The sequence below is a fragment of the Neoarius graeffei genome, chromosome 17 (genome assembly GCF_027579695.1).
Source record: "Neoarius graeffei isolate fNeoGra1 chromosome 17, fNeoGra1.pri, whole genome shotgun sequence".
Classification (NCBI taxonomy): Eukaryota; Metazoa; Chordata; class Actinopteri; order Siluriformes; family Ariidae; genus Neoarius; species Neoarius graeffei.
This window is the reverse complement of record NC_083585.1, coordinates 19,291,438-19,313,294: the sequence shown is the minus strand read 5'-3', so window position 1 is coordinate 19,313,294 and position 21,857 is coordinate 19,291,438. Positions and strand designations below refer to the sequence as shown.

General features: G+C 47.0%; 1 pseudogene; it reads right to left on the bottom strand.

Annotated features, from left to right (window-relative positions):
- Window positions 1-661: 661 nt before the first annotated feature.
- Window positions 662-8,052, bottom strand: LOC132901122 (odorant receptor 131-2-like; annotated as a pseudogene).
- Window positions 8,053-21,857: the final 13,805 nt, after the last annotated feature.

Sequence of the window (21,857 nt, the reverse complement as noted above, 5' to 3'; positions counted from 1 at the left end):
GAAAAGGATTTGCAAATTATTGCATTCTGTTTTGATTTACATTTTACCAAGAATCCCAACTTTTTTTTGAAGTTGAGGTTGTATCTGGCGTCATCCATAACCAGCATTTGACATATTAGGATGGACTGACAATAATTTGATTCTCTTATAAATTAAGTATTTGCTATGTGAATAGCAAAATTAGTATCTGATTTTTGTGTGTTTCTATTTAAAAGCATGGTATATCTATTTCTACATAAATTTTGTACAAACAACAAGGACACACAACACACAGACTGTTAAATAAAAAAAATATAATGAGACATCATTGTATACCCCATACAATGGATACTTTTTAGACACTGTCAGCTAAAAGTTGTTGTTGTTGTTGTTGGTGGTGTGTGTGTGTGTGTTTGACAGTAACAGTGAAATGACATTTGATATTCAACATTCAAACCATAACACATTTCAACAATAAGCCTTGATCAAAATGTATTTAATACAACTCAGCCTCAGGGGCATATATTTTTCCACATTTTTTGTTGTATAAATAAATTCTAATATATTCAACTCACCAAAGTTGGTAGAGAATTTTAGCACAGTCATTAAGGCATCTGTTTTCATCAAACAATCTAAAAATCACATACAGTAATCACTTATTTAATTATGTCCTGTTTTGTAATTAAATTGGTCTTATTTTCAATTTTTTAACTTTAAGCAATGTTGGGAAATGGCAATCCGTGCCACACATAGCATAATGTCTTAAAGCATGAAAAAAAATGTTCAACTCTGAGACCATAAATCAATGGACTGAGACAACGTGGTGCAATCATAAAAGCTATAAACATGGCATATCTTATTTTCCGCAACATCATTGCTTCAACCCCCCAATATACCATTTCTATATGGGTTTAAAAACTGCACTATGCACAGAAGCAACTGAAATGCATGACGCAGCACAGTTCTGAGACTCTTACTGGTTGATTTCTTTTTCTCAGAGGAAGTAGCTCTACCTGCAATCATTATCTTGATGTAGGTGAAGACAATGATAATGATTAAAAAAATGAAAAGGATAATAAAAATGATGGCACGTCTGTGTGCCTGCCATGCTTCACCTAAAATTAGCTCCACAGTACAGACTGCATAGGAGTACTGAGCAGCAGGTGGGACTACTGAAGTCTAGAAAAGCTCTTAGTACCGCGAGATCAACATATCTCTCCTCCCTAATACAACCCCGATTCCAAAAAAGTTGGGACAAAGTACAAATTATAAATAAAAACGGAATGCAATGATGTGGAAGTTTCAAAATTCCATATTTTATTCAGGTCGGCACGGTGGTGTAGAGGTTAGCACTGTCGCCTCACAGCAAGAAGGTCTGGGTTCGAGCCCCGTGGCTGGCGAGGGCCTTTCTGTGCGGAGTTTGCATGTTCTCCCCGTGTCCGCGTGGGTTTCCTCCGGGTGCTCCGGTTTCCCCCACAGTCCAAAGACATGCAGGTTAGGTTAACTGGTGACTCTAAATTGACTGTAGGGGTGAATGTGAGTGTGAATGGTTGTCTATGTGTCAGCCCTGTGATGACCTGGCAACTTGTCCAGGGTGTACCCCGCCTTTCGCCCTTAGTCAGCTGGGATAGGCTCCAGCTTGCCTGCGACCCTGTAGAACAGGATAAAGCAGCTAGAGATAATGAGATGAGATATTTTATTCAGAATAGGACATAGATGGCATATCAAATGTTTAAACTGAGAAAATGTATCATTTAAAGAGAAAAATTAGGTGATTTTTAAATTTCATGACAACAACACATCTCAAAAAAGTTGGGACAAAGCCATGTTTACCACTGTGAGACATCCCCTTTTCTCTTTACAACAGTCTGTAAATGTCTGGGGACTGAGGAGACAAGTTGCTCAAGTTTAGGGATAGGAATGTTAACCCATTCTTGTCTAATGTAGGATTCTAGTTGCTCAACTGTCTTAGGTCTTTTTTGTCGTATCTTCTGTTTTATGATGCGCCAAATGTTTTCTATGGGCGAAAGATCTGGACTGCAGGCTGGCCAGTTCAGTACCTGGACCCTTCTTCTACGCAGCCATGATGCTGTAATTGATGCAGTATGTGGTTTGGCATTGTCATGTTGGAAAATGCAAGGTCTTCCCTGAAAGAGAGATCATCTGGATGGGAGCATATGTTGCTCTAGAACCTGGATATACCTTTCAGCATTGATGGTGTCTCTCCAGATGTGTAAGCTGCCCATGCCACACGCACTAATGCAACCCCATACCATCAGAGATGCAGGCTTCTGAACTGAGCGCTGATAACAACTTGGGTCGTCCTTCTCCTCTTTAGTCCGAATGACACGGCGGCCCTGATTTCCATAAAGAACTTCAAATTTTAATTCATCTGACTACAGAACAGTTTTCCACTTTGCCACAGTCCAGTTTAAATGAGCCTTGGCCCTGAGAAGACGTCTGTGCTTCTGGATCACGTTTAGATACAGCTTCTTCTTTGAACTATAGAGTTTTAGCTGGCAACGGCGGATGGCACGGTGAATTGCGTTCACAGATAATGTTCTCTGGAAATATTCCTGAGCCCATTTTGTGATTTTCAATACAGAAGCATGCCTGCATGTGATGCAGTGCCGTCTAAGGGCCCGAAGATCATGGGCACCCAGTATGGTTTTCCGGCCTTGACCCTTACACACAGAGATTCTTCCAGATTCTCTGAATCTTCTGATGATATTATGCACTGTAGATGATGATATGTTCAAACTCTTTGCAATTTTACACTGTCAAACTCCTTTCTGATATTGCTCCACTATTTGTCGGTGCAGAATTAGGGGGATTGGTGATCCTCTTCCCATCTTTACTTCTGAGAGCCGCTGCTACTCCAAGATGCTCTTTTTATACCCAGTCATGTTAATGACCTATTGCCAATTGACCTAATGAGTTGCAATTTGGTCCTCCAGCTGTTCCTTTTTTGTACCTTTTAATTTTTCCAGCCTCTTATTGCCCCTGTCCCAACTTTTTTGAGATGTGTTGCTGTCATGAAATTTCAAATGAGCCAATATTTGGCATGAAATTTCAAAATGTCTCACTTTCGACATTTGATATGTTGTCTATGTTCTATTGTGAATACAATATCAATTTTTGAGATTTGTAAATTATTGCATTCCGTTTTTATTTACAATTTGTACTTTGTCCCAACTTTTTTGGAATCGGGGTTGTAGAAGATAATAAAAATAATCCTAGATTCCTATTTAATACTGTAGCAAAATTTAACCAGGAATAAGTCCACTATACACATGCACACCTGTACTATGTAGTAGCAACGACTTCATTAATTTTTTTAATGACAAAATTGAGATTATCCGACAAAAAATTCAAACTACTAATTTAAGGTCAGACAGTGTAAGTGACCCTGTAGTTAACAATATAACTGTATCAGATCAGCAATTAGAATGTTTTACTCCCCTAAAAGAAACTGAATTACTTTCATTAATCTCTGCATCAAAAGCCTCAACTTGCATACTAGATCCCTTACCTACACGTCTATTCAAACAGATAATACCTGAAGTAATTGAACCGCTTCTAAAAATAATAAATTCTTCTCTTACGATTGGCTATGTACCCAAATCCTTTAAACTCACAGTTATCAATCCCCTGATTAAAAAACCTGACCTTGATCCCTGTCAGCTGTCCAATTATCAGCCAATATCAAACCTTCCCTTTCTCTCCAAGATCCTTGAAAAAGCTGTGGCACAGCAGTTATGCTCATATTTACATAGGAATAACATCCATAAAATGCATCAGTCAGGATTTAGACCTAATCATAGCACAGAGACGGCTTTGGTTAAAGTAGTAAATGACCTACTGTTGGCGTCTGATCAGGGCTGTGTCTCGCTGCTTGTGTTGCATGATCTTAGTGCAGCATTTGATACCATTGATCATTCCATTCTTCTGGATAGACTAGAAAATGTTGTGGGAGTTAAGGGAATGGCCCTCTCCTGGGTCAGCTCTTATTTAACTGATCACTCTCAGTATGTTGATATAAATGGTGATATTTCTAGATGTACTGAGGTAAAGTTTGGTGTTCCACAAGGTTCTGTCTTGGGTCCAATGCTTTTTTCTTTATATACTGTATGTTACCACTGGGTGATATTATTCATAAACATGGTATTAGTTTCCACTGTTATGCTGATGACACACAGTTATATGTGTCAGCAAAACCTGATGAGAGACACCAGCTTAATAGTATTGAGGAATGTGTGAAGGACATTAGACACTGGATGCTTATTAACTTCCTTCTGCTTAACTCTGACAAAACTGAAGTACTTGTACTAGGACCACATGCAGCTAGAAGTAAGTTTTCTGATTACACAGTAACTCTGGATGGCCTTTCTGTTTCTTCACGTGCAGCAGTAAAAGACCTTGGAGTGATTATTGACCCCAGTCTGTCATTCGAAACTCACATTGATAACATTACCTGGATAGTTTTCTTTCATCTCAGAAATATTGCTAAGATAAGAAATTTAATGTCACTATGTGATGCAGAAAAACTAGTTCATGCTTTCGTTACCTCCAGGTTGGATTATTGTAATGCCTTACTGTCTGGATGTTCCAATAAGTGCATAAACATCTCATCTCATTATCTCCAGCCGCTTTATCCTTCTACAGGGTTGCAGGCAAGCTGGAGCCTATCCCAGCTGACTATGGGCAAAAGGCAGGGTACACCCTAGACAAGTCGCCAGGTCATCACAGGGCTGACACATAGACACAGACAACCATTCACACTCACACCTACGGTCAATTTAGAGTCACCAGTTAACCTAACCTGCATGTCTTTGGACTGTGGGGGAAACCGGAGCACCTGGAAGAAACCCACACGGACAACATGCAAACTCCGCACAGAAAGGCCCTCGCCGGCCCTCGAACCCAGGACCTTCTTGCTGTGAGGCAACAGCGCTAACCACTACACCACCGTGCCGCCCAGTGCATAAATAAGCTCCAGTTAATTCAAAATGCAGCAGCAAGAGTCCTTACTAGAAATAGAAAATATGACCACATCACCCCTGTCTTATCCACACTGCATTGGCTCCCAATCAAATTTTGTATTGATTATAAAGTACTACTATTGACCTTTAAAGCACTGAATGGTCTCGCACCACAGTACCTGAGTGAACTTCTGCTCCTCTATGACCCGCCACGCCCACTTAGGTCAAAAGGTGCAGGCTATCTGCTGGTACCTCATATAGTGAAGGCAACATCAGGGGGCAGAGCCTTTTCTTACAAAGCCCCACAGTTATGGAACAGCCTTCCAAGTAGTGTTCGTGAATCAGACACAGTCTCAGTGTTTAAGTCTAGGCTGAAAACACATCTGTTTAGTCAAGCCTTTTGTTAATGGTGTTTATGAGGTAAAGGTGTAGATCTGGAGGGTCCTCAGACATAGAGTGTTTTGGTAAACTGGGATGTACGGATGCTGTCAGTCCCCACTCGCTTGCTCACTCGAGTTTGTTGATGGTGTAGTGGCTTGCTGCTTTATGTCCTGGGGCTCCCTCATGCCTGTGTTACCTTCTGGCTCTGCCCTTTTAGTTATGCTGTCATAGTTAGTTGCCGGAGTCCCTGCTTGTACTCAGTGCAATATGTATACTGTTCCTACTTATTCAGGTGACATTGGGCATACCTAACAACCTGTGTTTTCTCTCCCTTTCTCTCTCTCTCCCCCTCCCCCCCAAATCTGTCCCTCTGAGTTACATGTCAGTCCTGGGATCGAGATGTTGACCTTTTCTGCTCCTCTGACCTGCTTGATCCATCCTGGTGCTCTGTGTCTGGTTGGAGTCTCATCGCATCGCTCCTGTGGAGGACGGCCCCATGAGGACAGTTGAAAGTCACACCTGGAGGACGCTCTGGACTCTTACAGTAATGCTTTTATGGCTGAGGACTACAGTTGACTTGCTAACTTTAGGACTGCAGTTGTCATGAACAGTTTTGCACTCAAGTTTCCATCAATGAAGAGTTTATAACATCAACGAAACTGACTTCATATTAAAACTGTTAATATTATAGTCATGCTGTCTGTTGTTGCCCAAATGAGGATGGGTTCCCTTTTGAGTCTGGTTCCTCTCGAGGTTTCTTCCTCATGTCATCTGAGGGAGTTTTTCTTTGCCACCATCGCCACAGGCTTGCTCATTGGGGATAGATTAGGGATAAAATTAGCTCATGTTTTAAGTCGTTCAAATTCTGTAAAGCTGCTTCGCGACAATGTTTATTGTTAAAAGCGCTATACAAATAAACTTGACTTTACTTGACTGGCTTACATTTACATAGGGGCCTACACATAGTGCAGAATCTTGAAAATTAAATACTTCTTAAAACATCTCATCTTCTGTAGCCACTTTATCCTGTTCTACAGGGTTGCAGGCAAGCTGGAGCCTATCCCAGCTGACTACGGGCGAAAGGCGGGGTACACCCTGGACAAGTCGCCAGGTCATCACAGGGCTGACACATAGACAACCATTCACACCTACGGTCAATTTAGAGTCACCAGTTAACCTAACCTGCATGTCTTTGGACTGTGGGGGAAATCAGAGCACCCGGAGGAAACCCACACGGACACGGGGAGAACATGCAAACTCCACACAGAAAGGCCCTCGCCAGCCCCAGGGCTCGAACCCAGGACCTTCTTGCTGTGAGGCGACAGCGCTAACCACTACACCACCGTGCCGCCCTCTATAAGCAACAATCATGCCAAATTTCATGCTTATATCACAAAGTGCACGATGGTTTGCTTAACCTGCTCTACTACAAAGTCAGTGCTGAAAAAGGAGAGAATCATAAAACTGACAGTACAAACAATCATGTGCATTGATATTGGAAATAACTCCCAAGAGTAAGCAACGCAGATGTCAGTATGAGCGCAGTGTCCACAAAAAAATGTATTGAGTTTCTTCTCTCAACGCCTCCTTTTTCAGAAATGTGAATGTCATTAAGCAGTTTATATAGAGGAAAATCCCAACTAGGGCATCCAACAACAAGACCTTCTCAAACAAATGGGCTTTAAGATATAATAAATAAATATTGCTGTAGTTACTAGAAACTCCTGCACTCTGCATGTCTGTAAAAGATGTAAATATAATAAATGATAAAAAGAGACACCATACAACAACAACAGCAACAACAAAAATAACCTTCATGTGGGTGGGTGAATGGAGGAGGTAAACTGTTGCAATGTGAATAAAGAACATCTTCATGATAATAGTTCTCTGGTATTTATACTGTTCTAATGGTCAGGAGGGAAATGATGCTGTCGTAATTCATTATGATGAGAGAGCGACCAGTGATGGTGCTCTCAGCTTTAATATTTTATTATGTTATTTGTATATACAGTGTTAGGACTGGGACTGTTTTGGCCTCTAGAGGCCGCTGTTATGTTTATCTTGTCATGTTTGTTTTGGCCTCTAGAGGCCGCCACTGTGTTTTGTGTTTGTCTTGATTGCCTGTTTCCTGCCCTGCCCTGTTCCTTAAATGTTTTGTGTATAAATACCCCTCTGTTTGTTCCCTTGTCATGGAGTCTTTATGCTATGCTGTCTTATGCTAGTTTCCTCTGTCTCACGTATCTTGCCTGTGCCCTTGTGTTTTTGATATTTTTTGCTTTCTTTGTACTTTGTACCTTTTTGATCTTCTGAGCATTCAGCATTTTGCCTTTCCTTTTGTTTTTGGACATTTAACCTTTGGATATTTTTATTTTGGTTTATCTTCTGAGCTTTTGGATTTTCTTTTTGTTTTTTCCATTGGATTGTATATAGTGTAAATAAACTATTTTTTGATACTCTACTTTTGCCTCATGCCTCTGCACTTGAGCCATCCCCCTGGTGGCCTAGTGGGGCTTTGCTGGATTATCACACCAGCAACCTGGGTTTGAATCCCAGCAAAACCCTAACAGAAAGACTCTGTCATGACCAACTCAGCAGAGGCGTTTTCAACAGTCTACCCGGCTAACCTTCAGGGAATTATGGCTTCTTTAACACACTTCGGAGCTACCATGGACGAACACTTACGAGCCAAGGTGAGGCCCTTGCTCGCCATGAGGTACTGCTTCAGCAAATTGGGAAAACCCTGGCACAGCTGACTTCTCTGCCCGCATCTCCTCATCCTAATCTGGCTCCACCATCTGCACCCGCTCCAGTGCCTCCCGCCACGCTGTCTCCTTCACCTTATGAACCCAGCCTTCCTGCACCACAGAGGTATGACGGTGAGTGCTGCCAACTCACCTTTGAGCTTCAGCCTACCACCTACACTACGGATCGCTGCAAGATTGCCTTTGTGATAACCTTGTTAGCTGGTAAGGCACGAGCTTGGGCAATGGCCATTTGGCAGAGACAGGGACCCGAGTGCTCTGATTTCAAGTTGTTTATGGAGGAGATGCTTCGTGTCTTCGATCAGGCAGACACCAGTAAAGATGCAGCCAGGAAGCTCATGTCCATCCGGCAAGAAGGAAGCGTCGTGGACTACGCCATTGCGTTCTGGATGCTCGCAGCTGTCAGTGGATGGAACGGTTTCAGCCTTTCACCATGGTTTGTCTGACCCTATCAAAGACGGCCTGGCCTCTATCGGATGCCCAAGTGACCTCGAAACTCTGATCTCACATTCCACTCGTCTTGACAACAGGATTAGAGAGGCCTCACTGCCTCGACCTAGAGCCCATCTACCTCTTCCAGTGACTGTCCAGAGCCCATGCAAGTTGGCCATACTCGTCTCTCCACAGCTGAGAGGGAGCGCAGAAGGAGGGACAAGTGCTGCATCTACTGTGGCAAGCCTGGCCATTTCCGAGCATCATGTCCCGAGCTCTCGGGAAAAGGACCGCCCCGTCCAGCCGAGGGAGGGTTGTGACAGGGCCTACCCTCTCTCCTGAACTCCCTGGCCAAGGAGTCTACATCCTGGTCTCCATCTCCTGGGGTGAGTCTGTCCACTCTTGTCAGGCCTTGTTAGACTCCAGGGCGGCTGGAAACTTTATGGATGTTCACTTCGCCCAAAGTATCAATGTCCCGACTGCCCCTCTTGAAGTCCCACTGTCTGTGTCTGCCCTGGATGGCCAAGCCTTAGGTGACAGAAGAGTCACCCAAGTAACTTCTCCAGTCTTCCTCCAGTCTCAAGGTCACAAGGAAGAAATATCCCTGTACCTGATTCCTTCACCAGAGTTCCCAGTGATTCTAGGCCTTCCTTGGCTTACCCGCCACAACCCTCGCATAGACTGGGTAACAAGCCAGGTTGTGGAATGGGGCCCTGCGTGCCATGCCTCTTGTCTGCTCCCTAGCTCTCCTGTGTCTCCTGCTGAGCCTCCTGATCTCACCGAGTTATCTCAAGTTCCCACAGAGTACTGGGATCTCAAGGAAGTTTTCAGCAAGAGCAGGGCCGCCGTTCTTCCTCTGCCCCGTGCCTAGGACTGTGCCATCGACTTGCTCCCTGGGACTACCTCTCCTTGTGGCAGACTGTTTTCCCTCTCTCAGCCAGAATGCAAGGCCATGGAGGAGTACATCAAGGACACCTTGCCTTCTGGGTTCATTCGACCATCCACCTCACCCGTTGGTGCCGGCTTCTTCTTTGTCGGCAAGAAGGATGGGGGGCTCTGGCTGTGTATTGATTACAGGGGTCTGAACAAGATCACTGTACGCAACCGCTATCCCCTTCCGCTGATGTCCACAGCGTTCGATCTGCTCCAAGGTGCCACTGTCTTCACCAAATTGGACTTATGGAACGCATACCACCTCATCCGTATCCGACAGGGAGACGAGTGGAAGACTGCCTTTAACACCCTGTCTGGGCACTACGAGTACCAGGTGATGCCCTTCGGACTCACCAACGCACCAGCTGTTTTTCAGGCCCTAATCAACGATGTCTTGAGGGACATGGTTACCCAGTACGTTTTTGTCTACCTCGACGACATCCTAATCTTTTCCAAGACTGTGAAGGAGCACCACCACCATGTCCGCCAGGTTCTCCAGAGGCTGCTACAGAACAATGTGTTCGCTAAGGCCCAGAAATGCAAATTTCATGTTCTCGAGGTCTCCTTTCTGGGTTTTATTGTACGGACAGGCCAACTCCAGATGGATCCAGCCAAGACCCTGGCCGTCCGGGACTGGCCCACCCCCAAGTCTGTCAAAGAGGTTCAGCGGTTCTTAGGATTTACTAACTTCTACCGCAAGTTTATCAGGAACTTCTGTTCTGTAGCAGCGCCCATATCGGACCTCACCAAAGGGACAGGTGGATCATATGTCTGGTCTCCTCAGGCGGAAAAGGCGTTCAAAGACCTCAAGCACCGCTTCTGCATGGCACCCATTCTGGTCTTCCCGGACCCTTCACAACCCTTCATTGTCGAGGTGGATGCCTTGGACAGCGACGTTGGCGCGGTCCTCTCTCCACGCTCGGAAGGAAGGTTGCACCCCTGCGCATAGTTCTCCCACCGCCTGAGTTCTGCGGAGTCCCGGTATGACGTGAGGGATCGAGAACTGCTAGCAGTTAAACTGGCCCTTGAGGAGTGGAAGGCACTGGCTAGAAGGAGCGCAACATCCATTTTTGGTCTGGACGGACCACAAGAACCTGGAGTACCTCCAGCAAGCAAAGAGACTCAATCCACGACAGGATAGGTGGGCCTTGTTTTTCAGTCGGTTCGACTTTACCCTATCATACCGCCCCGGCTCCAAAAACACCAAACCTGACGCGCTGTCCAGGCTGTTCGCTCCCACCAACAGGGAGAGCGAAGTTGGGCCTATTATCCCTGTGTCCTGGATTGTGGCCCCTGTCCGCTGGGGTATTGAGGAGACCATCCGACGAGCCCAACGTCAGGACCCCGGTCCTGGGACAGGGCCACCGGGCCTCTTGTACGTCCCACATCAAGCCCGGGCCAAGGTTCTCCAGTGGGGTCACTCGTCCCCTCTCACCGCCCACCCAGGAGCTCGACGGACCCTGGAATTTCTGAGAAGATGCTTCTGGTGGCCAAGCATGGAGAAGGAAGTGAGGTCATTCATCCTTTCCTGCGAGGTGTGCACCAGAAGCAAGAACCCACGACAACATCCCCAGGGCCTCCTGCATCCTCTGACCATTCCCCGGCGTCCCTGGTCCCACGTGGCAGTCGACTTCATCATGGGTCTCCTGGAGTCACAAGGTAACACTGTCATTTTGGTCATAGTGGACAGATTCTCCAAGGCCTGCCGCTTTATACCACTGTGCAAGCTCCCTTCTGCCCTTGAAACTGCTAAACTAATGTTTAATCATGTCTTCCAAGTCTTTGGTCTCCCTCAGGATATCGTCTCAGACCGTGGGCCCCAGTTCTCCTCCCGAGTGTGGCATGGGTTTTGCAAGCTCATCGGAGCCACTGCCAGCCTCTCCTCTGGGTTCCACCCACAGTCCAATGGCCAGACGGAGAGGCTCAACCAGGACCTGGAAACCACCCTGCGAGGCCTGGCTATGGATAACCCGACTTCGTAGAGCACCTGGCTGCCATGGGCAGAGTACGCCCACAACACCCTGCAGTCATCGGCTACCAAGCTGTCGCCGTTCCAGTGCCAATTCGGGTTCCAGGCACCTCTGTTCCCGGACCATGAGGAGGATGCGGGGGTGCCCTCAGTCAACCAATATGTGAGACGGTGTCGCAAGACCTGGAGCAAGGTCAGGAAGACCCTCATCCAGACCTCCAGAACCAACCAGACTCAGGCCTAGAAGACCTGCCCACGCTTTCTGCCCTGGGCAGTGGGTTTGGCTGTCCACCAAGGACCTTCCGCTGTGGGTGGAGAACCGCAAGCTTGCTCCTCGCTACATTGGCCCCTTCAAGGTGGTGCGCAGGGTGAACCCTGTCGCCTACTGGCTCCAGTTGCCCCGGACTCTGAGGATCAACCCCACATTCCATGTTTCCCTGTTGCAGCCCATACTGACGTCCACGTATGCCCCTGCCCCTAGGAATCCCCCATGCCCCGCATCTTCCAGGGTCAGACTGTGTTCACTGTGCATTGCCTGCTTGACTCCCGCTGGGTCCGCGGCGGGCTTCAATATCTGGAAGACTGGGAGGGCTATGGCCCTGAGGAATGCTGTTGGGTCCCCGCCCAGGACATTTTAGATAAAGGACTTTTTCGGGACTTCCATTTGGCCCATCCGGATCGCCCTGGGAACGTCAGGAGACTCTCCTGGGGGGGGTCCTGTTAGGAATGGGACTGTTTTAGCCTCTAGAGGCCGCTGTTATGTTTATCTTGTCATGTTTGTTTTGGCCTCTAGAAGTCGCCACTGTGTTTTGTGTTTGCCTGTTTCCTGCCCCGCCCTGTTCCTTAATTGTTTTGTGTATAAATACCCCTCTGTTTTTTCCCTTGTCACGGAGTCTTTATGCTATGCTGTCTTGTGCTAGTTTCCTCTGTCTCACGTATCTTGCCTGTGCCCTTGTGTTTTTGATATTTTTTGCTTTCTTTGTACTTTGTACCTTTTTGATCTTCTGAGCATTCAGCATTTTGCCTTTCCTTTTGTTTTTGGACATTTAACCTTTTGGATATTTTTATTTTGGTTTATCTTCTGAGCTTTTGGATTTTCTTTTTGTTTTTTCCATTGGATTGTATATAGTGTAAATAAACTGTTTTTTGATACTCTACTTTCGCCTCACGCCTCTGCACTTGAGTCATCCCCCTGGTGGCCTAGTGGGGGTTTGCTGGATTATCCCAGCAAAATCCTAACATACAGTGGCATGAAAAAGTAAGCAAACTCTTTGGAATTACTTGCATTTACATATAAATTTATCTTAAAATATGGTCCAATCATCCAAGTTACAGTAATGAAGAAATACAAATTTTTTAAACTAATAACACACTAATTATTGCTTTCTTCTTGTTCATTTTGGATTTATCATTCAAACATTCACAGTGTATGTTGGAAAAAAGTATGTGAAACCCTAGGTTAATTACTTCAACAAAAACTTATTAGAATCAAGAGTTAACAAACCTGGAGTCCAGTCAATGAAAGAAGTTTGGGGATGTTATTGAGAGCTACTTTGACACTCAAACATTTTGAGTTTGCGCTTCACAAGAAGCATCAGCTGATGTAAACCATGCCTCATAAAAAGAGAAATATCAGAAGACTGAAGATCAAGAATTGTTGATTTGCATAAAGCTGGAAAAGGTTACAAATGAATCTCAGTGAGTTTAGATTTTCATCAGTCCACAATTAAACAAGTGAGATGATTTAGTACTGTGGGTAGTCTCCTGAGAAGTAGCAATGCCAAGTGCAAATTTCAAATAATTGAAACTGACCATCTTTTAAAAGAATTACAGCAAACACATTCTTACAAACATGCTACTTTTTATTTCATAAAAAATGAACAATCAGACAATCAGATCCAGAGATGTCATAATTTAAAGGTAAGTAATTGGGAGGCTTCTTTGGAAATGTGACCTGGTAGATCTATGCATCATGAAATGGAACCACTTTTTCATGTTTTTACAGAGGTTTCTGCAAATAACCACAACTTTGTTATTATCATGCTTTGAATTGAATTTTGTACAATAGCACATTGATGGTTGTAGATTTCAAATTTAATGACAGAAATCACCTGATCTGCATATTAAGTAATCTAATTAACATAATGTCAGTAACAGTGTTGAGAGCACAAGCTCGAAGCAGCCTTCAAACATGGCCACCACAAACTACAACCCCCAAGAACCACAGCACCCTCTGTCTCCAGCTTATTAAATGCACCTGTCTCTTATTATCATCATTATCAACAGCCCGATATAAACACCACTCTCACTTACTGCGAAGTATTGCTCAGTGTTTCCTTCCTGTTGTTACCAAGCTGGTTACTTTCTGCCTGCCTTCTAGTATTTGACCTTTCTTTGTTTATCTCAACCGCATCTCTAAGTCTCGTCTACGTTATCCAGTTTGCCGATTGACCGACCTCTGCCCATTTCTTTGACTACGCTTCTTGTCTACAGTTTTGGTTCTGTCTACAGTTTGCTTCTCCTGTTCTCCCCTGCACCTGCCTCCATAAGTGCCTGCACCCTGACACATAAAATGTCATCTGTTTTGAATTCTACAATTTCGGCTAAATCCAGCACCTTTTTTTATTTCTCTTAAAACTATGGAATTTTGTACAATAGCATACATCTCATACTTTATGCCAAAAGATATACTTTTATTCTGAGTTTTATATATCCCAAATTAGCCACAGTGTCAAAAGTATAGTCTACTGTAGGAAAGGTAAGACTCTTCCAAGTCACGCCAGTCTGGTAAGGAAAAGAGCAGTCCACTGGAATGAGGTATTGGAAGTGTAATTGGTTCAGGAAAGATGTACTTCAGTTTAGCATCAGCATCATCCTCCATGTCAGGGTAGGGGACAACAGGGAGACTTGGGAGAAGTTTTCAGCTTTTGTAGATTGTGTGAAATTCTTTGTAGGTAGCATCACATTCATATTGCATTAGAGAGTATTTACTATACCCTCTTACCACAACATTTTGGTTCTCAGCCAAAAAAAAAGACAGGAAAAAGTGAAGTCAGTATATGAGATACTGACTTCACTTTTTCTCTCTCATCTCATTATCTCTAGCTGCTTTATCCTGTTCTACAGGGTAGCAGGCAAGCTGGAGCCTATCCCAGCTGACTATGGGCGAAAGGCAGGGTACACCCTGGACAAGTCGCCAGGTCATCACAGAGCTGACACATAGACACAGACAACCATTCACACTCACATTCGCACCTACGGTCAATTTAGAGTCACCAGTTAACCTAACCTGCATGTCTTTGGACTGTGGGGGAAACCAGAGCACCCGGAGGAAACCCACGTGGACAACATGTAAACTCCACACAGAAAGGCCCTCATCGGCCACGGGGCTCGAACCCGGACCTTCTTGCTGTGAGGCGACAGTGCTAACCACTACACCACCATGCCACCCTTCACTTTTTCTGTCATTATTATAATTTTTTTTTGTGGGGAGACCCAAGACATTATGTTGGGGAAACTTGAGACATTGTGGATAGAAATGGAACAAAAAATACCTTTGTCTACATGTTTAAATTTTATTTATCAAAACCTGTAACATATGAACTGTATGAACACTCAATACTGGTACAGTCATAGAAAAATGTCAGTTTACCTAAAACCTGACTTGACAAAACAGTTCCATTCTCAAGAGGAAATGAAATAAGCTTAATCCTCATGCAGGTAGACTCCCACATTTTTAACAAACAATTTTATATTTGTAAACCACAAGGAAAAAAAAACTGTACTGTGAGCTGTCTCAACTCTTCCCATCTGGCCATTTTGACAAAAAAAATTTAGCTTTTTCATGATATTCTTATAATCTGCACGCACGCATGCGAAAAAACACAGATACAAGTTGAGCACTTCAGTTAACGTTCACATCAGAATAAAGAAAAAAAAATTTAAATGTGATTTCTGTGACTTTGATTGTGGCATGGTTGTTGTTGAATTTCAGACACAAGTTTTGAGAGTTTACACAGAATAGTGCGAAAAACAAAACCCATCCTGTGAGCAGAGGGTCTGCAGGCTGAAACACGTTTTCGATGAGAGAGAGGTCAGCGGAGAATGACCAGGCTGTTCAGAGCTGACAGGAAGTCTATATTAATGCAAATATGTACTTGTGGCAGCGGGGGCGTGGTCAAGCGCCGGTCTGTGACAGGAGGGTGGAGTCAGGGAAGGTAAGTGGCAGAATCACTACACCTGATGTAAATTAACCTGTGTTTGTGTGTGTCTTCCCAGTGACCGCGCCCTATTTAAGGAGGGAGAGCGTAGAGCAGAGGAGCTCATCCCCGAACCAGACGCCGGTTGTGTGTGTGTGTCTGTGTGAATTACGAGTTGTTCACTGAAAAGTGTGGCAATAAAGCCCCTGTTTACAAACCTGATCTTTGTCCTGCCGTCCTCTGTGCTCCGCCCTTTGATAAAAACATAACAGTGGTGCTGAAACCCGGGATCTGGAGCGCAGCAGCTGAACAGCCCCATGGAGTCCTCCCTGTTCGCCGAACTGGTCCACGCCCTCGCCACAGCCCAGCAAAGCCAGCACACCAGGCACTAGTCACCCTCCAAAAGGAGCAGGAACAGCGGTTCAAGGCCCTGGTGCTGGCCCAGCAATAAGATCGTCAGGCGTTCCGGCACCTCCTCGCGTCAGCGGGGTCCACCAACGCTCCCACCGCGGGCCCGTCCCCCCTCACCCTAACAAAGATGTGCCCGCAGGACGACCCCGAGGCATTCATCACGCTCTTCAAGCAAGTTGTGGAGACCTCGGGGTGGCCGATGGAGCAGCGCGTGGCGCGCCTCCTCCCCCTGCTAACGGGAGAGGCACAGCTGGCTGCGCTACAGCTCCCCGCTGACCACCAGCTGGCCTACGCGGACCTCCGCCGGGCCGTCCTCCAGCGTGTGGGGCGCACCCCTGAGCAGCAGCCTCAGCGCTTCCGCGCTCTGCACTTGGAGGAAGTCGGCCAGCCGTCCGCGTTTGGCCAGCAACTCCGGGACGCCTGCTGGCGGTGGTTGAGGGCCGACAACCGCGATGCTGAGGGGATCATCGACCAGGTGGTACTGGAGCAATTCGTCACACGCTTGCCAGCAGGAACCGCGGAGTAGGTCCAGTGCCACCGCCCGGCGTCGCTGGATCAGGTAATCGAGTTGGTGGAGGACCATATGGCGGCTGTCCCGGCGGCAGGACGACAGACAGTCTCTTCTCTCCTCTCCTCTTCTCTCTCTCTCCCTCTCCTCCTGTGTCTCATCCTCGCCCCATTCCCCCACCACGGAGGCGGGGGCCTGTGCCGGCCCGCCGCACCCATGGTGCCCTCCCGTTTCTCCCTTCTGTGTCTGTCTCTCCCCCCCCTCAGGTGAGTGAGCCCCAGAACACCGGTGCGGAGAGGAAGCCCGGGCCGGTTTGCTGGCGCTGCAGGGAGCCGGGCCACCTCCAACAACAGTGCACGGTAATGGAGGTGGGCATGGTGGTTTGGATCCCCGATGCGCCAGGAGCCGTCCTCGATCGGGCTGGAGCGTATCGCATACCGGTGAGTATTCAAGGGGATACATATCAGGCGTTGGTGGATTCTGGTTGTAATCAGACCTCAATTCACCAAAGCCAGGTGCAAAACGAGGCATTGGGGGGAGCACAGGGGGTGAAGGTGTTGTGTGTGCATGGGGACGTTCACAGCTACCCTTTGGTGTCGGTCCACATTTTTTTCCGAGGGGAAAAATTTATAGTGAAGACGGCGGTTAATCCTCACCTTACCCACTCTATAATTTTGGGGACTGATTGGCCGGGCTTTTGGGATTTAATGACACACTTAGTGAAGAGTGGGTCCTGCCATTTAACAGGGGGAGGTCCCAGTGTCGCTTTGGCGGGAGCAGCTGTCGCAGAGCCGTCTACGTCATCTCCGCGTCAGAGTGAGGAGCCGCTGGCCCCTCCTCTCTCTGCTGGGGAATCCCTCGCGGATTTCCCATTAGAGCAGTCACGAGACGAGACTCTGCGACATGCGTTTGACCAAGTGAGAGTAATCGATGGTCAAACGCTCCAGCCGAACGCCACCCCGTCCTTCCCCTACTTCATGATTATGAAGGATAGATTATACCAAGCGACGCAGGACACTCAAACTAAAGAGTGAGTCACGCAGCTTTTAATTCCAAAGAGCCGCCGGGAATTGGTATTCCAGGCAGCTCACTTTAATCCCATGGCTGGACACCTAGGGCAGGATAAGACACTAGCCCGAATAATGGCCCAATTCTATTGGCCGGGGATTCATGGTGATGTCCGTAGGTGGTGTACGGCGTGCCATGAATGCCAGTTAGTAAATCCAGCGGCCATTCCAAAAGTGCCTTTGCGCCCTCTACCGTTAATCGAGACCCCGTTCGAAAGAATTGGGATGGATCTCGTCGGGCCATTAGATCGGTCAACATGAGGGTACTGCTTTATATTAGTTCTGGTGGACTATGCAATGCGATACCCGGAAGCCGTGCCTCTTCGCAATATCTCAGCACGCAGTATTGTGGAGGCACTCTTCCGCATCATCTCTCGAGTTGGAATCCCGAAAGAGATTCTGACTGATCAAGGTACCTCGTTTATGTCACGAACACTGAACGAACTGTATGGGTTATTAGGTATTAAGCCGATCCACACCAGCGTGTATCACCCACAAACAGACGGTTTAGTTGAACGGTTTAATTGCACCCTCAAGAACATAATTAAAAAATTCGTAAGTGAGGACGCATGTAACTGGGATAAATGGCTCAAACCCTTGTTATTTGCAGTGCGAGAGGTCCCCTAAGCCTCCATGGGGTTCTCCCCGTTTGAATTATTATATGGGCGGAAGCCACGCGGCATTTTAGATGTGCTGCGAGAAAATTGGGAGGAGGGACCTTCACCAAGTAAAAACAAAATTCAATACGTTATTGACCTGCGCGCAAAACTCCACACACTCACGCACCTAACCCAGGAGAATTTGCGGCAGGCCCAAGAACGGCAAACCCGCCTGTACGACAAGGGTACGCACCTTAGAGAGTTCACACCGGGAGATAAAGTACTTGTACTGTTGCCCACATCGAGCTCTAGATTAGTTGCCAAGTGGCAAGGACCCTTTGAGGTCACAAGGCGAGTCGGGGATGTCGACTATGAGGTGAGGCGAACGGACAGGGGTGGGGCACTACAGATATACCACCTCAATCTACTCAAACTCTGGAATGAGGAGGTCCCCGTAGCATTGGTGTCGGTGGTTCCGGAGAAGGCAGAGCTGGGGCCGGAGGTTCAAAAAGGCACATTGACATCGCATACCTCTCCAGTCCCCTGTGGAGACCACCTCTCCCCGACCCAACTCGCGGAGGTTGCCCAGTTGCAGACCGAGTTTTTGGACGTGTTCTTGCCCCTGCCCGGCCGCACCAACCTCATAGAGCACCACATTGAGACGCCCCAGGGGTGGTAGTGCGTAGCCGCCCTTACAGGCTACCCGAACACAAGAAAAAGGTGGTTCGGGAAGAACTCGAGGCCATGCTCGAAATGGGCATCATCGAGGAGTCCCACAGTGACTGGAGCAGCCCGGTGGTCTTGGTACCCAAGGCCGACGGGTCGGTCCGGTTCTGTGTGGACTATAGAAAAGTCAACACGGTGTCTAAATTCGACACGTACCCAATGCCTCGTATTGATGAGTTGCTTGATCGACTAGGCACTGCTCGCTTTTATTCGACACTGGATTTAACAAAGGGATATTGGCAGATCCCCTTGACTCCACTATCCCGAGAAAAAACGGCCTTTTCCACACCGTTTTGTTTACACCAATTCATCACACTTCTGTTTGGGCTGTTTGGGGCGCCCGCTACATTTCAGCGGCTCATGGACAGGGTCCTCCGCCCCCACGCCACCTATGCGGCCGCCTACCTCGATGACGTTATCATCTATAGTAATGACTGGCCGAGGCATCTCGAACATCTGAGGGTCGTCCTTAGGTCGCTGAGGCGAGCGGGTCTCACCGCCAACCCGAAGAAATGTGCGATTGGGTGGGTGGAAGTACAGTATCTGGGCTTCCACTTGGGCAACAGGCAAGTGCATCCCCAAATTAACAAGACCGCAGCAATTGCGGCCTGCCCGAGGCCCAAGACCAAAAAGGGGGTGAGACAGTTCCTGGGGCTGGCTGGCTATTATCGTAGGTTTATACCTAATTATTCAGACGTCACCAGCCCGCTGACTGATCTCACTAAAAAGGGGGCACTAGATCCGGTCCAGTGGACGGAGCAATGCCAGCGTGCTTTTTCTGAGGTAAAGGCGGCACTGTGTGGGGGGCCACTTTTACACGCCCCTGACTTTTCTCTCCCCATTATGTTACAGACGGATGCGATGGACAGAGGGCTGGGGGCTGTTTTGTCCCAGGAGGTGGAGGGGGAGGACTGTCCAGTCTTATACATCAGTAGGAAGCTGTCAGTGCATGAGGGGCGCTACAGCACAATCGAGAAAGAGTGCTTGGCAATCAAGTGGGCAGTCCTCGCCCTCTATTGCTACCTGCTGGGGTGCCCTTTGACCCTCTATTTGGACCACGTGCCCCTCCAGTGGCTCCACTGCATGAAGGATGCCAACATGCGGATCACCAGTTGGTATCTGGCACTCCAACCCTTTAATTTCAAGGTGGTCCACAGGCCGGGGGTGCAGATGGTCGTGGAGGACTTCCTCTCCCATCAAGGGGGAGGGGAGTCAGCTGCAGGCCGGACGGCCGCCCGGCCTGAGTCGGGCAGTGGGGGTATGTGGCAGCGGGGGCGTGGTCAAGCACTGGTCTGTGACAGGAGGGCGGAGTCAGGGAAGGTAAGTGGCAGAATCACTACACCTGATGTCAATTAACCTGTGTTTGTGTGTGTCTTCCCAGTGACCACGCCCTACTTAAGGAGGGAGAGCGTAGAGCAGAGGAGCTCATCCCCGAACCAGACGCCGGTCGTGTGTGTGTGTCTGTGTGAATTACGAGTTGTTCACTGAAAAATGTGGCAATAAAGCCCCTGTTTACAAACCTGATCTCTGTCCTGCTGTCCTCTGTGCTCCGCCCTTCGATAAAAATGTTACAGTACTCTTTACAACTGTGGTGAGCGGACAGTATCTCAGAATCTACAATACATCAAATATTGAGGTGGATGGGCTACAACAGCAGAAGACCATTTCAGGTTCCACTCTTGTCAGTCAAGAACAAGAATCTGAGGCTATCATGGGCATGTACTATAAAATAAAGTAACCCATAATGGTTCCAATTTAACTTCTTATAATTTAAAGGTCCCATGGCATGGTGGTTTGTTGATGCTTTAAACGGGCTCGTGGAGGTTTCCGGATGTTATATCCGCAGCCTTTCTCGAAATGAACCCTCGGCACGTAGATATAGCCTCCTGGGAGAAAGCCCCATTTCAGCGCTTTTCCCAGTGTTTCCATTAGTTTTGCTAAAGAGAAGCAGGAGGCGGGGAAGGGTAGAGGGTGGGGGCGGGTCTTATCATTAATATTCATGACATGTAAACGTGTTACCTCTGATTGGCTAACAGCACTGTGACGCTACCTCCAGTGGGTCAGAACAAGCGGATGTGGGTGTCTTACTATGGCGAGAGAGAAGGAACAAACCTCGAAGGGAAAAATACTGCGCGCTGATGTCATTAAGGTGCAACGCGAGGAAATAAAAATAAATTCAACAAATGTTTGGGTTTTTACTGAACAAACAAACAAATAAAATGAACGAGTGACTTAAAAAAAGAATGTGGGTGTCTTTGTAAAAACTGTTTTGATTGGCTATTATAACAGAGCATGCTGCATGCTTTTTGGTTTTGTAGCGCAGAGTACCTGGCTAACTGCAGGAAGTGGTTAGCTGCACAGCTAATGTAGCCATTGCAAGGCTAACATGGCACCGATTTTAAAACAGGGCAAAACATAAGCTCATAAGTTACAGTCAATTTCCAGACTAAACTCAGTTTAACAGAGCATGCTGCATGCTTTTTGGTTTTGTAGCGCAGAGTACCTGGCTAACTGCAGGAAGCGGTTAGCTGCACAACTAATGTAGCCATTGCAAGGCTAACGTGGCACCGATTTTAAAACAGGGCAAAACATAAGCTCATAAGTTACAGTCAATTTCCAGACTAAACTCAGTTTAACAGAGCATGCTGCATGCTTTTTGGTTTTGTAGCGCAGATTACCTGGCTAACTGCAGGAAGTGGTTAGCTGCACAGCTAATGTAGCCATTGCAAGGCTAACGTGGCACTGATTTTAAAACACGCCAAAACGACCAGTTATACACTTACTTGTTTGGTGTTTGAGGCCGATGCGGCAGGGATGCTTGGCACAGACCCAGGCTTCCATAACAGTTGATGTGCAAAACCTGCCCGGTACTGTCCCAAGTTGTGGAAACATTCATCAGTAAAATGCTT